General features: G+C 37.8%; 1 non-coding gene across 1 annotated transcript; it reads left to right on the top strand.

Annotated features, from left to right (window-relative positions):
• Window positions 1-6,620: 6,620 nt before the first annotated feature.
• Window positions 6,621-6,727, top strand: LOC141625749 (small nucleolar RNA R71). Its single transcript, XR_012535513.1, has one exon. It is a non-coding gene; the product is annotated as a small nucleolar RNA R71 (small nucleolar RNA).
• The last annotated feature ends 10,562 nt before the right edge of the window (window positions 6,728-17,289 follow it).

Genomic DNA, 17,289 nt, shown 5'->3' on the forward strand with positions numbered 1-17,289 from the left:
CCAAAATGGCGACACATCCAAACATTAAGCACACAAAATCAAATAATGGATGCATCTACAAAAGGAATAGCCACGTCCTCATCAAGTGGCGGAGGCACTAAGAGAGAACAAATTTAAGAGCATGTAATCCTTCACAAACACCAGTTCAACAAATTACTAAGGCTAAGAGGATGGCACTAAATCACCTCAAAATGGTGTTAAACTAGACTACTTTCGTCCTCAATTTCCAAATGCTTTCGTCAAAAGCGATCGGATGGTGGTGGAATGATGATCCCTGTGATGCTAGCAGCATATGACATGACAAGTCTTGAATTCTCTACAAAAGTAAAGGTCATGGATCGTCCCAAGCTCGACAAAGTGGCTTGACAAAAGGCTTTTTGGGAATGAAATGCTCAAATCTTTATAAACAAAGGGTGGATATGACTAGTATTCAAAATTGTCCTCATTTCACTTTCACATTTCAAAAATTTAAGATGGGGTTTGTCCCTTCCGGGCTAGTGTCCTTTGCTTTCGCCAATCGCTTATTAGGCAACCGGTTAACCTCTAGACAATAGCTTTTCGGGGTGATAGTCACTCTGTCTCTGAGCGGCCGAATTCACAACCGTGTGGGGGCCCAATTCAATGGATCCCGCTCCAAAGCACATCGAAGTGGTACGCCTCCATCAACACAATTAAACTTCTCAACATTTCATAACATTTGAGGTTTCCTTGGCATTAAATTACTTCCACATGACAAAATTCTTTGAAATGAGCACTTCAAGCTTATTGATAGAAAATAGTTTTGGGTTGCCTTACCACAAGGTCAATCGAGGTCACCTAGACAAGTTAACCAAGTCCACATCGCATCACGGGGTTGGATAGGTGACTCACATGCAAACCCTTGACTATGATTTGGGTCATGGGTCAAAAGACACTAGTATGACACTATCTAGGGTGTTTTACAACCATTCTAGTAGGCAAAGTCTTAAGTTGAAAAAGTATTTGTAATGGCTTAGTTGCTCTTGTCAAAGTTCTCAATTAGGCACTTTTCAAAATGTTTTATCTAAATGCAACTACATGCCATGATGCAACTAATATATACATCCTAATGCAAGTGATTCTATCAACTAATATGACATATAAACTAAATGCAAGTCCTAAATTCACATTGTTATACCGTATCAATCAAAATAAAGCCACATAGTCATTAACATAAAGAGGAAAAAGGAGATTGTAAAGATCATACCATGCGGTCTTCATGATCCTCATGTCTCGGATGTGGCGTAGTCAATCAATGTGAACAAGGATAGAACAAACACAATATATACAATATATATATAACTACACTACAGAAGGAATAAACATGTTTTTGGGTTTTTCAATTTTCAAATTTTTATGGTTTTTTCGAAATTTTTCAATTTTTTTGGATTTTGGAATAAAAGTTAAGTTAGAATTCCCCATCCCCACACTAATATGGGCATTGTCCTCAACGGCCAAAATGATGGGAAATTATGCAAACATGATGCATGATTTCTACACTAAATGCAATCTACACTAATCTATACTACATGATGCATGGTTTTTGTTTATGACGGAGAGGATAATTTAGATTACCTCCCGTTGTGTATGCATTAACTTCCCCAAACCGATCTAGACATTATTGCTAATGTCCAAGGATGGGCGTAGTTCATGCACACACTATGCAATGCATGAAACTAATTATGTCATTTTGGATTTTGAAAGGTGGGAACAATAAAATGAGAACACCTCAAAAGTACCGAGATGTGAGTCCTCAATGGTGCTAGGACTACTCCAACAATGATCAAGAAAAATAAATAAATAGAACAAAGATAGAAATAGACAAACCTTGAGAGGGTAGGAGCCTCCAAAGCTTGCTAATCTTCCATCATATCATCACTATCATCATCATCCTCATTAGAAGTGGTCTTATCACCACTTCCCTCTTCACTTGCTTCTTCACCTTCTTCTTCACCTTGCTCATCATCCTCTTCTACTTCTTCACTAGCTTCTTCATCAATGTTATCATCAACTTCTTCATTACCAACAACCTCATTATCACCCGGAACAACCCTAGATGCACTCGGAAATAGGACTTCCTTATCCGCCCAACTAGGCAAAGGACATGATGGGTCAAGTAGTCCTTGCCTAGCTAAGTGTAAGAGGGGTGGATATTGAGCTAAGTAAGCATTTTTCCGATCCTCAAAGGCTTGCTTGTGTATTGCTTGCATGAGAAGAGTCAAATAATCATTTCTTGCTTCAACACCTTCCGGCTTGAACTCTTGGTACTCAAAAGGGTAAGGTGGTGTGACATTGGAAGAGGAGGGTATTTCAAGTTCACCCTTTTGTTGTTGGATAATATACTCGGCCTCTTTTGAAAGGGGAAGTAGATAATTGGTCCGGTGGACACTCAATCGACAAATCTTTGAAGGCAAAGTGAAAGAACTAGACTCACTAGTGAGCCATCCATACTTGGTGTCAAGAGGGTTATGGGCAACCCACTTGTACTTGTGTATCATAGTATGCAAATCAACGAGATGACCACCTTCTTTCGCCTCATACTTGTTATCTTTGTTGAAGTTAGGATCAAAGTATTTAGCTAGGATAGTGACTTGGCCTCCATTCACAATAACGGTAGTGCCTTTCTTCCCACAATCAATATTTAACCATCTATCCACCAAGAGCCTTAGAAAGTTAAAAGGCTTGGTGAATTTCCTACCAACGTTCAAAGCCGACTCAAGAAGAACAAAATCGAGTTTGGTGAAATGGTTGGTGTCTTTTCTTGCATTGATGGTGTTCCCAACGACCTTGTGCCATACTCTTATGCCCGGATGGTGGACTAAAAGAGCACGACTCGCATGAAAGTCTTCAAATTTCCTTCCGGAAATCTCCTCCCAAAGAGGGTCGGGGTCATATTTGCCAACATTCTTAAAATAACTCGGAGAATCACTAAGACCCAAAGCTTTACCCATTTCCTCAAAGGAGATGCGCCTACTAACATTAGCTAGACGAAACTCGATGGTCTCTATGGTCTCAAACTTGTTAAATTTCAAAGAACTCAAAAATTCTAAGGTAAGGGAGGGGTATGTCAATTCTTTTGATTCAAACAATTTCTCCAACCCCATGGCTTTGAAAAAGGCTCTAGTTTGCTCAAGGACACCCAATTTTTCTAAGGTATCTTCACAAATAAACTTGGTGGATTGAAATGATTTTCTAGCAAACTTGGCAAAAGTGTCCCTATGGGATTTTGAAATGAAAATTACATCCGGATAGTTTGCAAGTTGATCAATTTCCGGAGTAGTAGATGTTGTTGCTCCCATGGGAGGTTGTTGTTGTTTTTGCACTTCCAAGTTTGGGTTTGCTACAACCATAGCCAATGCTTTCTTTGCTTGAAGAGTCTTTTGCCTTAATGAAAGTGTCTTTGCCTTTGGTGCCTTTGTTGCTTTTGTTGCTCCCTTAGTCCTTGCCATTGATGAATTAACAAAGAAAGAGTGAAAAATCTTCAATTTCTAGTGCACCCAAATCGATTTAAAGATGAAAGGCTTTGCCTTTATGAATTCAAAAATCGACTCAAAGGTTGGAGATTTTGTGCGTGGTTTTGATTTTTGTTGAAAAAGGAGTGATTGATTTGTTGTTAAAAGGATGTTTTGATTTGATTTTGGTGAATTTTGTTGAAGAATTTTGTTTTTTTGATGGAGAGGATGAGGGTTTTGAGGGTTTTGAGTAGTGTTATGAATGAAGGAATGAAGAAATGAATGTGGGAGGGGGTTTATAAAACTCGAAAATTTTGAACTGCAGGGGCAAGACGGGCGGATTCTGCTCGGGACGGGCGGATTCTGCCTTTTCTGGGTTTGGAAAATCTCGCCTAAAGACGGGCGTCTTTCAGTGAAGACGCTCGGATTTGCAAACACGGGACGGGCGTCTTCGCAGAAGACGGGCGGATTTCGATCCAGAATTTTTCTTGTTTTCCTCTCCCAAGAAGACGGGGCGTCTTCCCTTCAGGACGGGCGGATTTTTGAAGACGGGCGGATTTGGATGCGGACGCCGGATTATTGACGATCAAAAATATCAAAAGTTCAACTCATTTCAGGACGTGCGTCTTCTACCCAATACGTCCGGATTGCTTGAAGACGGGCGGATTCTCCTGAATCCGCTCGGATTCGACCCCTTGGTACCCGGATTCAGTTCCATCCGCGTACAACGCATATCCCTTGTCATTCTTCCATTCTTCTTCATATCTTGTGTTCTTCATTGTGGGGCCACTACTAAGGCATGGATAGCCTAGGCAATTGCCATCCCCACACTAAGCTAAAGCACTACACATTAATTGAAATTATTAGTCCCTCCCTCACTTCTCTCAAACATGATAATTATCTTGATCAAAGTATAAAAATCCAAAAATAACAAAAATGCAATACAAGAATTGAAATGCAAGTTAGGGAGTTAGAAATATTTACAAATGGTGGTTTAGGGAGGACTCCACCAAACTCTCATTCTTGATGAGATGTCAAGGGGGCATGTTCAAGGTGTTGTTGATGTTGCTCAACATCTTGAAAAAGTAATCAAAAGCTTGTTCATTATCATGGTAGAGGTCTTCAATAAACCTTGGCCCTTGTTGTCGGTCTTGATCGATGGCATTACCAATGTAGGGATTAAAAATCCCTTCAAATTCGTCGTCCCAAAGACCACATACTTCATTAAGTTGATCATTGAAAATCTCTTGATTTGATGGAGACAACTTTCCCATTTCCTTTTCTTGGCCAATGAGGCCATCTTCTTCATTGCTTGTCTTTGATGAGCTTTTCAAGCTCTCTTTGTCACAATTCACTTACTCTTTGAATGGAGCATCTTCAATTTTCTTCTTCCATTGGAGTTCCGACTTCTTCCTTTCATCCTTCCGACTATAATGATCGATCATAAAACACGGTTCATGTAAACGGGGAGCTCTCATAGTCTTGTCAAGATTAAAAGTTATACTCTCATCTCCCACTTCTAGAGTGAGCTCACCATGTTTTACATCAATCACCGCACCCGCGGTGTGTAAGAAGGGTCTTCCAAGAATGATTGGAATGTTGGAGTCTTCCTCCATATCAACAATGACAAAGTCCACCGGGATGAAAAACTTTCCAATTCGCATGGGGACATCTTCCCATATCCCTAATGGTGTCTTCGTCGATCTATCGGCCATTTGGAGTGTGATATTGGTGCATTTAAGCTCTCCCATCCCCAACTTTTTACTCACCGAGTACGGCATAACACTCACACTAGCCCCTAGATCACATAAGGCTTTGTTGATCGTGGTGTCGCCAATGGTACATGGTATTGAGAAGCTTCCCGGATCCTTTAGTTTTGGAGGTGAACTCCCTTGAAGTATTGCACTACTCACCTTAATGAAGGCGATAGTCTCAAGTTTCCGGATCGACTTCTTCTTTGTGAGGATGTCTTTCATTTATTTCGCATAGGCCGGCACGTGATTGATTAATTCCGTGAAAGGAATTGAGACTTCCAAATTCTTCACAATTTCCATAAACTTTCCAAGTTGGTCATCAAATTTGGGCTTGGCTTGACGACTTGGAAAAGGAAGTCTAATCACAATGGGCTCCTTCTCCTTGGCCTTGTCTTCACTTTTCTTTGAAATCTCTTCTTTTGATGATTCTCCATCTTTGGAGTTTTGCACAATTTCTTCCTTATCACTAGCTTCCACAACTTTATCCTCAACTTGCTTCTTTGGTGCTTCATACCTTGTACCACTTCTCAAGTGAATGGCACTAACCGTTTCAAGTCTTGGGGGATTACTTTGGGGTGGTAATTGCCCCTTTTGTCTTTGTGAGCTTGAAGATGCTAGTTGAGTCAATTGTGTTTCCAACATCTTGGTGTGAGCTAGAATATTGTTGATGGTGGTTTCTTTTGCTTGGCTATCTTTTTGCATTTGAGTGAAAAACTCTTGTTGATTCTTTTGCATTTTGGGGACCGCTTTTTGAACATCGAAACCTTGGTCATTTTGGTGATTGTATGGATTTTGATTTTGGTAACCTTGGTTTTGGTTGTAAAAGGGTCTTTGATTTTGGTTTCTCATGGGAGGTGGGGTGTATGTTGTTTGAGGGTTTTGAACATTTTGGCTTTTGTATGAGAGATTTGGATGAAACTTGGTGTTTTCATTGTAATAGTTGGAATAAGGGGTACCACTCTTGTATGCTTGGAAAGCATTCATATGTTCATTTGTTCCCCTACATTCACCTTGGTCATGTCCCAAAGTTCCACAATTCTCACATATCCCACTTGGGATTGATGAGGATGCCGTCATGGCATTAACATGATGCTTTGGTGATTTTGAGGCTTCTTCAAGTCTAGCCATAGCTTGTTCAAACTTCAAATTGATTGTGTTAATGTGAGCACTAAGTTGAGCACCCAATTGAGTAACGGAGTCCACTTCATGCCTTCCTCCTCTAGTAGCCTTGCGAGGTCTACTATATTCTGAGTTATGGACCGCCATTTCCTCAATCTTGTTCCATGTTTGATTGTCATCAACTTCGGTGAACATTCCATTTGATCCCATGTTGAGAATGTTCCTTGAATCTTCATATAAACCGTTCCAAAATTGTTGTACCAAGAACCACTCGCTAAGTCCATGGTGAGGACATGAGCGACAAATTCCCTTGAACCGCTCCCAAGCTTCATACAAAGATTCTTCATCCATTTGCTTAAAACCCGTAATTTGAGCTCTTAGCATGTTAGTCTTTTCCGGTGGGTAGAACCTTTTGTAGAAAGCTAGAGCCAACTTCTTCCAAGAATCTATTCCGAGAGTGGCCTTATCAAGGCCCTTCAACCATTGTTTCGCGGTGCCGATTAGAGAAAAAGGAAATAAGACCCATCGAATTTGGTCTTGAGTCACACCGGTTTGAGAAATCGCATCACAATAGTCACAAAAGGTTTCCATATGAGAATGAGGGTCTTCACTAGGCATCCCCCCAAATTGGCTCCTTTCGACTAATTGGATAAAGGCGGATTTGGCAATAAAATTTCCGGTCAAATGTTGTGGTGTGGGAGTACCTGGGTAGGTTCTCCTCGGTGGGTACGGAATGTGATGAAAATTTAGGCATTGTAGGTTGATTTTGTGGGGTATTTTGTGTTGGGTTCTCCTCACCTTCTCTTGCAAAAGGGTTGATGAACTCAATAGTTGGTTGAACAACCTCACTAATACCTCTCAAATTCCTCCTAGCAAATCTCCTATTATTTGTCAAGGTTCTTTCAATTTCACGGTCAAAAGGTAACAAATCACCTTGTGACCTTCTAGACATGCAAAATATCAAACAACTCGAAAACAATTAGAACAAACGTTGAGGAGTTTTACTTCCCCAAGGCAAAGAAAGACACAACTAATAACAATATAAGAAAATCTAAATCAAGTAAACACCGTCCCCGGCAACGGCGCCATTTTTTGATCGGTCCGTTTCGTGTTCACAATTTAATAGATGTTGTCGTTGGGTCACGTCCGAATTAAAACACAATTTATAGCTTCACAAACAACTCTACAATTATTAAAGAGGCAAGTAAAGGTCGGATCCCAAGGGACGGGAATTGAGATGAGATTTCTATTGAAACTAGTGGTGTCTTAGGGGTGTCACAATTTGGGTTGATGTACCAGGTCACTAACTAAATAACAATGAAAGTAAATAAGCAAGATGAATTAAAAGGGTTGTAAACAATTGATAAAAAGCACTAGGGTGTCATGGGGTCATAGGGGAATCATGGGAATTGATCATACAAACATGTTCTCAAATTATAAGCAAGCAATTATTGTTGTGATGGATTGAGTTGGGTTATATCTTACAATCCTGGGAAAGTTTGGGTCCCGGAGCCGAATCGATTACATTGTACAACACCTACAAGTCGACTTAGTCTTCCCTACTCAACAACATGCATGGTCTAATGAGACTCGAGTTGGTTTATGTCTTACAAGTCTCATTGACAAGATAGGTGATGGGTAAAAAATGCAAGGATTCATAGGCTCACATTTCATCAAACATAACATGTGCATGAGTTGAGATCAAAACAAGCAAGCAAATAAACCATGAAAGCATATTAATTTAAGCATGAATCATTCCCCATGTTGGTTTCCCCTAATTACCCATTAACCCTAGCTAGGTCACTACTCACTCATTATCATGTTGATCATACTAGCAAGGTTGTCAATCATACCAACAAAAGGAGACATGATGAATAAATGAAAGTAATTAACAATAATTAAAGAGGGATTAAGAGAATTATACCTACTAATGATTCCAATAATAAAGCAAAGAATAGAAGAAGTACTTGATGCTTGATTGAGAGGTTGTCAATCTCCCAATAATAACCCAAATAATCTTCAATTACCCAAAATAAAGGATGAACAAAAGAGAGATTAAGGAAATAAAACTTGTATTAGAACTTGATTAATTGTTGATTACAATACTAAAGAGAGATTTGATTGATATTAACTACTCTAATTATTGATAAGAAGAACATCCTCTTCTAATTAGACTAATGGGGTATTTATAGTGGAAATTAGGTGGATGCATTAGGGTTAACTAAAGGCTAAACTAGTAATTACACTTTTTAGATTGAGCAGGGAGGAGCCGGTATTTTTCGAAGGAAGGGCTTCTTTCTTTGTAGCTTGGAGAAGACGAAATTTCGCTGTACTGGAATCTGTGCGTATTGGAGTCGGGACGGGCGGATTCAGGCGAGGGAAGACGGGCGTCTTCAGGAGAATCCGGGCGGATTCTGTGGCTGTTGTTCGGGCGTCTTTGAAGGAAGACGCACGGATTGTGCTTGAGGAGGACGGACGGATTGTGGACAATCCGCTCGGATTGTAGCTCAGCACTATTTCTTCTTCTTTTCTTCCCTTTTCTTCATAAAATCCTTGGCGATTTCCTCGGGGATGCAAGGATCCTTTCTCAACATTGCTCATCTACTATAATATGTACAAAGGCCTTCTAATCTTGTCTCTCCTTGATGCTTGGTTATTGAATTCAATCAATTTAGTCTCGTTTTGCCATGAAAATGCAAGATTTGCACTCCTTTCCTACCAAGGGATCAAAATCTCAAAGAATATGCAAAACAAAGAACTAAAGACAATAAATGACCCAAATATGCACTAAAAAGCATGGGAACAAGGCTAATTCGGGGGCTAAATATGCGCTAATTATGGTCACATCATTCATATTGCAGCTCAAAGTTATAGTAGAATCACCTATAACTTTGAGTTCAACTAGTAAAGTTATAACTAAAACAGCTATAACATTACTTTTCAAAATTACTTCTAAAATTACCGTTATCGAATGATGACCTATACTAGCTAATCTTCTTGGAGATCTTCAGTAGTAGAAACATCTCTTCATCTAGATCATAAGCTCTTCATCTTGAGCTTGTTATAGACTTGATCGAGCCTTTTGCTTGAGTGATTATCATACTTGAAACTTGTTACAGTTACTATGACGCTTTAAGAATCTTCAATGTTATAGCTCAAGCCGCTATAATATTACTTGAACGATGCTTCATAAATCTTCAATGTTATAGCCAAGGATGCTATAACATTGCTTGCTAAACTTGTAAACCTAAGTCAATCTAACAAAGACTAAACAAACGATTACGAGTAAGAGTATATATAAAACGAAGCACACACTTGTCATTATCAAAACTTAATCATATATCTATATGGTCCAACAAATTCCCCCTTTTTGATGATGACAAGTCTCTTACGATTTGTGACTAAGTGTAAGTTCCCCCTCAACATAATACCATAAAAGTCATAGTCAGTTGAACGCAAGAACAAACCACTTATATACAAAGTATAGCATCTAAGGACCTTAAGAGATTAAAGGTTCTGACAAGGAGCAAGCTTAGGCAAATACTTAAGTCACGATCATTTCTTCCCCCTCTTGACATCATCGAAAAGATGAGAACATACATAAAACGACTAGAATGATATCAACCGAGGCAAGAAATATAGATTAATCAAAGCACATATTATAGCAGAAGAATGAATTCAGCATAAGCAAGCTCTAAATATAGAGTGTGTAATACAAACCAAAATGAGTATAGATTTTGTAAGAGAGAATGAATATAGTCACTCACCTAACTACGACCTACAAAAGCATGCATGCAATCTAACATGATAGATATCTCTAGTAACCGTACATATACACTGCAACCAAGCGAGGTCCAAAACACATGCCGAGGACTTACAAAGTAAAGTGAGGTGAGGTGAGGTAATTAGGTAAGAAGAGGCAAAATAATTAGGATATGTGGAGGTAAAAGCCAAGCTAGAACCGATCACAACCAAAAGTAGCCATATTCCACTTTCCAACCCAACATGAAAGATGATGCACCATGCCAAGTATGGCACAAACTCAATCACAACAATAAGTACTTCTCCTCAAGTAATATGGAAATGATAAGAATAGGAGTAATAAGAGATTCTTGCTTTTCCATCTTTTATAGTATCATTTTTCTTTTTCCTTTTTTTTGTATTTTTTCTATCATTTTTTTTTTGTTTCAATTCATCTTTTTCTTCTTCCTTCCAATATCCATCACAAAATCAACAAAATTGACCACAACAAGACTTCCAAATTTACCAACTAGACTAGCTTGACAATGGTAGGCTATATGGAATGTAGTTGAATAAATAGGTCAAAACAAGGCAAATTTGGCTAATGTGCGGTTAGTAGATAAAACGTAAAGGGAGGGTCGCCTCTCCACATGTGTCACCATCACAAACCAAGTGTATACAGGCAATAAGAGACAAATTCCATGCTTATGCAATTTGATGTTACATGCCACGTAAGGAGTACTACTCACATCCTAAATGAAACCAATCATGAATGTCATTGGTTTATGAAGCTCCAAACCTTACAATGTATAAGTGATGAAAGATATGGTTTGTATACAACACAAAATATAACAGACTAGTAAACAGAATATTCTTATAAAATAATAAAATACTATATAAGAATGTACTTGCAACGGAAAATACGAACACAGTCATACAATCTCGTCAAATCTAGTTAGTCATACGGAGAATAAAATATTTGTGACAAGTTTAGTTGCCACCAATTAAACCAATTTTCAACCGTAAAATCTCAAAACGTTCTCTAGCCAATGCTTTGGTAAAAATGTCAGCCCATTGTTTTCTGTACTACAAAATTCCAGTCTTATGTTGCCCTTATCTACGTGACCACGTAGAAAATGGTATCTGATGTCTATATGCTTAGTTCGTGAGTGTTGTTCCGGGTTCTTAGATATGATTATAGCACGCGTGTTGTCGCACAAAATAGATATACACCCAACATTGACACCGTAATCACATAATTGTTGCTTAAGCCATAAAAGTTTAGAATATACCAATCCAGCAGCAATGTATTCGGCTTCAGCTGTAGATGACTCAACGAAATTTTGCTTCTTTGACCCCCACGTAATGATACACGGTCCAACAAACGTGGCTATGCCGTAAGTACTTTTTTTGTCAAGTGAACAACCTGCATAATCTGCATCTGAATTGAAGGAAATGTATATCTATATACATAATAACATACTCATATATGTCGAAATTAATTTGTCATAAAATTAAATACGGATTTTATGCATGCAAACAATATGATAAAATAGAGGAGAAATCATGTTCTTACATTGGGATTTCGGTTTTATTGGGCACAAAAGAAATCTCCTTTTCTTTTGTACTTGAGCTTTCCCTAAGATGGAAGAACAAGATCCAAGTATAGGATCTCTCCCTAAGATTAATACCCAAGGCTTTCTCTTAATTCAAATTAATATTATAAGTACTAGTATAATATTAATCTAGTAGAAAATTGAACCAAAATATTTATAAAACACTTAAATTTTTCGGTTTTGATGAGAGAAGAAGAGAGGATTTTTATTCTCTCTAAAATTTTATTTTTGGATGATGGAATGAATGAAATACACTACAACATTTTAGTGTTATTAGGTAAAAATTATAGAAAAAATCATGATGGGCTTTGTCTTCTCAAAACCGTGTAAGAGGAGGGATTTGGGGGAGCCAATGCATGGAAAAATTGTTCTTTACAATAAACAATAGGGTTGCATGGCTAGTGACTAGGGTAATCATCATGCCCTCCACTAATTACAATCAACATATAATTAGCTTAAAAACCCTCTAATTTTCGGCCCATTTGATAATATGGATTCCATATTATTTTTGTCAATTGTCAATATGTCACATGTCATATGTGACATAAATTTGTTATGTATTTTTAACATAATAAAAATCAACGTATTAATAAAAATACGTCACATACAAAAATCGACTTAGTAATTTCATAATTACTTGTGCCAAAATATTTTACCATTTATAAATCACAACAGATTGTATTTATAATAATTCATTTAATTTCGATTGTTTCTTTAAACATTTATTTCATCCAAGTAATGATACAATTCAATTACTCAGACCGTATCTCATTTAATCACATTTCAATTTGATACGTAAATTTTACTTCCAAAAATCGTCCGTCAATTTTCAAGTAATTTAATTAACTCTTAACATAATACGATTAATTAAATAATCAATTAAGAGTGTTGCCCTATAGGTATGACCTAGGGGTCAATCGATCACCACCGTCGCACGACAAGATAATGTCAAACTCTAGTCGACCCAATCATTACCGATATATGTTGACCAGTTGACAGTAACAAAATTACTTCCCAATTGTACTCTTTATAATGAGATTTAAACATGTGATCATTATTATCAACAGTCGTGATCGCATTATTGTCGGAGGACACATATTCCAACAATCTCCCACTTGTCCTCGACAAGTGTGCGTCACCAATTCTCTTGTCCTATTACTATCTCCCACTCAATGCAAGGTGTCTTTCAGGTCGTACTTGCAAGTGATCATATTGAGAGTGGTTTCCTCGATCTGGAGAATAACTGATTGACCGGACTTATCTATCATAGATACTTTCCGAGCGTGGCCACGCATTTCGATTCATTACTCCTCGAGTGGCCCCGAGATATTGTTATAACCCTGACTAGGGGTGGACAATTCCTATCGCACTCAATCCCTTCGACTAGCCACAGCCATCATAACCCAAAATATGCCCATTTGACCCCATTTACGAAGGTCGTAGTAACACAAATCAAAGTTAATCTGAAACTGTGCCATCTTAGGCAAATAGTTTTTAGTCAAAAGAATCGACTCATTTGAATACTATAGTAGCTCTCGCCACGACCAGGCTATATAAATTTGCCAGAACTCTATAAGCGGTCATTAGGCCCGACAAAATGTTCCTAGCAGTCTGCTTATGTGATCGACTAGTCATCTCACATGACTCTATGGCACTTGAACTTGCCATCAATTGCATCACACTCTAGTCACTTCGAGACGTCACCTCATACAAGTAACTATGGGCAAATACAATGTTAATCCATGTTCACTTTAACGGGGTTCAATTGTCTCTACAACCCGTTTGGATATAACAATGTGCAAGGTGAGTTAATAATAACTCAAACGACAAATGTCGACATCACACTCGGGTAGTTAATATCATATTACAATCTTGTGATGTATATCATAAATGTAAACACTTATTGATTGCAATAGAAGTTTAACATCCCATGTGTCCATGTGTTCAAACTTCTTACACTTGCAATTTCCTTTACATTCATGTTCTCTCTCATAGCATGAATCTTACCAAGTACACATCAAGGTTCCCGACCTTGGTTTTGGTTCTTTAACTTGAAAGAACTTTCTTATCGACTATCACATAACGAACGAATTTGTGATGAATGATATAACTTGTACTGATCAAGTATTCCATCCACACACAATGCACTAGGTATATGTTTTGTAGAATCTTGTAACAATTGACAAGATTATTTAGCTTAGCACTTCTCACAAGTCCTAGCTTAATTAGGAAAGATTGATTTTTTGAATAACCTCTTATTCAACCAAGCATCTTTCCAAAAACTTCTCATTTCTCTTTCTAGGCATGAAAGAATTGGAATTCTCATAAATCCTCATACGTGCTCGGATTTTCTATAATATGTGCAACCTCTTCACACACACAATAGAGCATTCCGTCAAACACTGAAATCGCTCATCGGATTCAACTTGAGAATGCATGACGTTTCTATTATGGCTCACCAATCAATCATCATGCTTTTATGCATATGATTCATAATTGGACATGTACATGATTATTCTAATGGCGGAAACATTAGTTACTAATAATCATGATATCAACCGTTCATAGGTTCAATGAACGACCATGACTGCTAATGGCAATTCCATTTTCATCTACATGAATAACCTATGTGAATGTTGATACGATGTGTATCTCTTAATACTAATCCAACATCCCTTGATGTAATTGGATTCATCATAGTCCATTTTCATCCAGAATTGAAAACTCAAAAGCTTCTTTATGAAAGAAGGTATTAGCTCGTCATTCTTTAATGAGTAATGAGTTTTATACATTCAAGGATGATAGCTCCCACTAAATTCCATGTCTTCACATGAGAATTTCCTAACTCCCACTTAATTCTACACATTTCGAAATTGAATTCTCAATCGAAATTTATTCAGAATTGAAATATAAATTGCATTGCCAAGTTATTAGGATAAAACCATATATGTTCCCATCATATCCTTTCAAAATACCTATTTTGAAGTGGTCTCATCTTAACCTTACGGAAAGCGATTTTAAATCTCCAACACACTCATGTCATAATAATGTGTAGCAATGTCATTATTCAAGTATAAACAATTACTAGAATACGTCCTTTGCAAATACTCTTTTGGAAGGAGGTTTAACCATTTCATAGTGAGGTTAAGTAATGACATTTGCGTGGTTAAAACTTGGCCATTGAAGATATCGGTATATCAATCTTTGCAACTCGATCATAACTAGTATGTTACTATGATTCATTTAGGCTCTTAAGTAAATCTCAAGGTTGAAACTATTGGTCAAATATTTCATAAACTTAGTCAAAACTTGTTGAGACTTTACATTAGTCATTTTCTTCCAAAACCTTCTTTTGGTCTCCTCGTGTAGTTATCTTGAGAATATACTCTTATGATTACTTCACTTGGTCTCTTTAGTCATATAGAGCTAACATGAGACTATAGATCTCATCTATTTGGCATACTATGTAAATAGTTATACCTTCATTCAAATCATTCTCTCTTGCGTAGATCTTCATTTACACAAGTACACAATTTTATCTTGCCTTGTGTGTTGTGTCCTCATTTTTCTCCCACTCTATCTTTAGAATAAATACACTAAACATTCAAAGATAGCATATGAGACACCAATTAATGATGTTGAAGTATAAGGAGAACTATCTCATAGATAGACTAATAGTTCTTGATTTCAAATGTGTACTTGGTGGTCGACATTCCTTTAAGAGAGTTCATAGACTCAAAATCGCTTTATAAATGATCATACACAAGCTTTAAGCATGTGGACATATAATGAAACCCGTCATTATATTTGTCTATTAGATCACTTTAAGTGAATAATCTTATGTTCCTAAGAGCAAGCATTTAAATATGAAAATTTAGAACATAAAGGATAAATGATAAAACGGGTGACTTGGGTTGCAAACCAAGTCACCATCATCCAAAATACAAACCATTATCCAAAATACTTTTCCATGTCGAACACGGAAACTTAAAGTTCTAAAGATTCAAAACATAAATTAAAGTAAGACAATGAAAAGCAAAACTCCATAAAAGCTATCCATAGCTTCTCCATGGTTTTTCATGCTTGCTTTTCCTTTCCTTTGTCTTTGCTTGGTGGAGGCCCTATTTACAATAAAAAGGGAGATACATTATCACAACTTTGCATCATAATACCATAGTTGAATTAGAAACATAAAAGAAGGATAGTCATTTACCTACTGGAGTGATCTTTCCAGCTTTGATATCACCAAGGTATTTGGAACAATTTCTTTTCCAATGTCCCATGCCATTACAATAATGGCATTTATCAAGGAAATATGTAGGCTAGGTGGTGGTTAGGATGGCTCGATCTATGGTGCGTGGTTCAAACCAAAACAAAAGCTTGGTGCTCTATTTTTGTGCTCTGGGATGCGCCTGCTTGTGGGTCTGATTATGGATGGTTTGGGTGTGATTAGGGTTGGGTTAGGATGTGGGTTAGGTGCTTGGTTAAGGGTAGTATGGTTGGGTATGGAAGGGTGGTAATGGGTTGAGATATTGTGGTAGTTTGAGACGGGTTTGGAGAGTCGAAAGCTAAACACGAGCAAAGGTTGTAATACTACGATTTTCTATGCTGTTGGGTACCCTATCGAGTGGGGCTTACTCTGTCGAGTAAGTGAGTTTGGATTTCAAAATAGTGTTCATCTGATGGGTACTCGATCGAGTAAGTGTGGCATTCAATCGAGTAAGGGTCACTCGATCGAGTAATTGACTTACTCGATCGAGTAAGTCGGTTCTGCGGGTTGTTTTAGTCGGGTTTTGTTAGCAATGCGTGATTGATATTTAAAGTATTCCGTCAGTTCCTTTGTCACTTTTATCTTTTCTAAAACCTCTCAAGAGAAAAACAAGTTACATTACTTCCTTTCTTCGCGTTGCTATCAAATCCCAAAGGCTAGGGAAGTCGGATCGTCGTGTTATTTACGCCGTTGAGTTCGTCGTGTCATGGGGTAAGATCCTTGTATAGTTTTTATGCCTTTTCGTTGATTTTTTTTAAAACCCTAATTGGGTATTTTAGGGGATTTTGGGAATATGATGTGTATTAGATAGTAATGGTATGATTATGTGATTATAGGAGGTGGTTTGTTAGAGGAGCAATATTGAGTAGCTGATTTGTAACAATCTAGTGATTTGATTATTCCAGGTAGGGTTTTCCTACTCGTTTATTGATTACATAGTTGTTTGGTGATGATTGTGATTATTGTTGATCTTTAACGTATTGGTATTTTGTTGGTGTTGTTGTTGTATAATTGGTTGTGTAATTGTCTGTGGTTCGCGAGGCGTGTCCTCGGCTCAGTGGAGTCACTTGTGGGAGTGGCTTCACGCTCTTGATTCGCCCTCTGTGGAACCTGCCACAGGAGGGGATGTGCACATTAAGGAACATGGGTTATTGCTCGGATTAGATGAGCGGGGATTTGGTGGGTACGGCTGCGGTCCCCCACTGGCGGCGTAGAATATCTATTGCGATGGGTATTCTGGCAGGACTACACACTTCAGTATGTATTCAGGTGTGTGGAGATATAATGGAGTTGGGAGTTGTGTGTGTGTGTGTTGTATC

This window comes from Silene latifolia, chromosome X (genome assembly GCF_048544455.1).
Source record: "Silene latifolia isolate original U9 population chromosome X, ASM4854445v1, whole genome shotgun sequence".
Lineage (NCBI taxonomy): Eukaryota > Viridiplantae > Streptophyta > Magnoliopsida > Caryophyllales > Caryophyllaceae > Silene > Silene latifolia.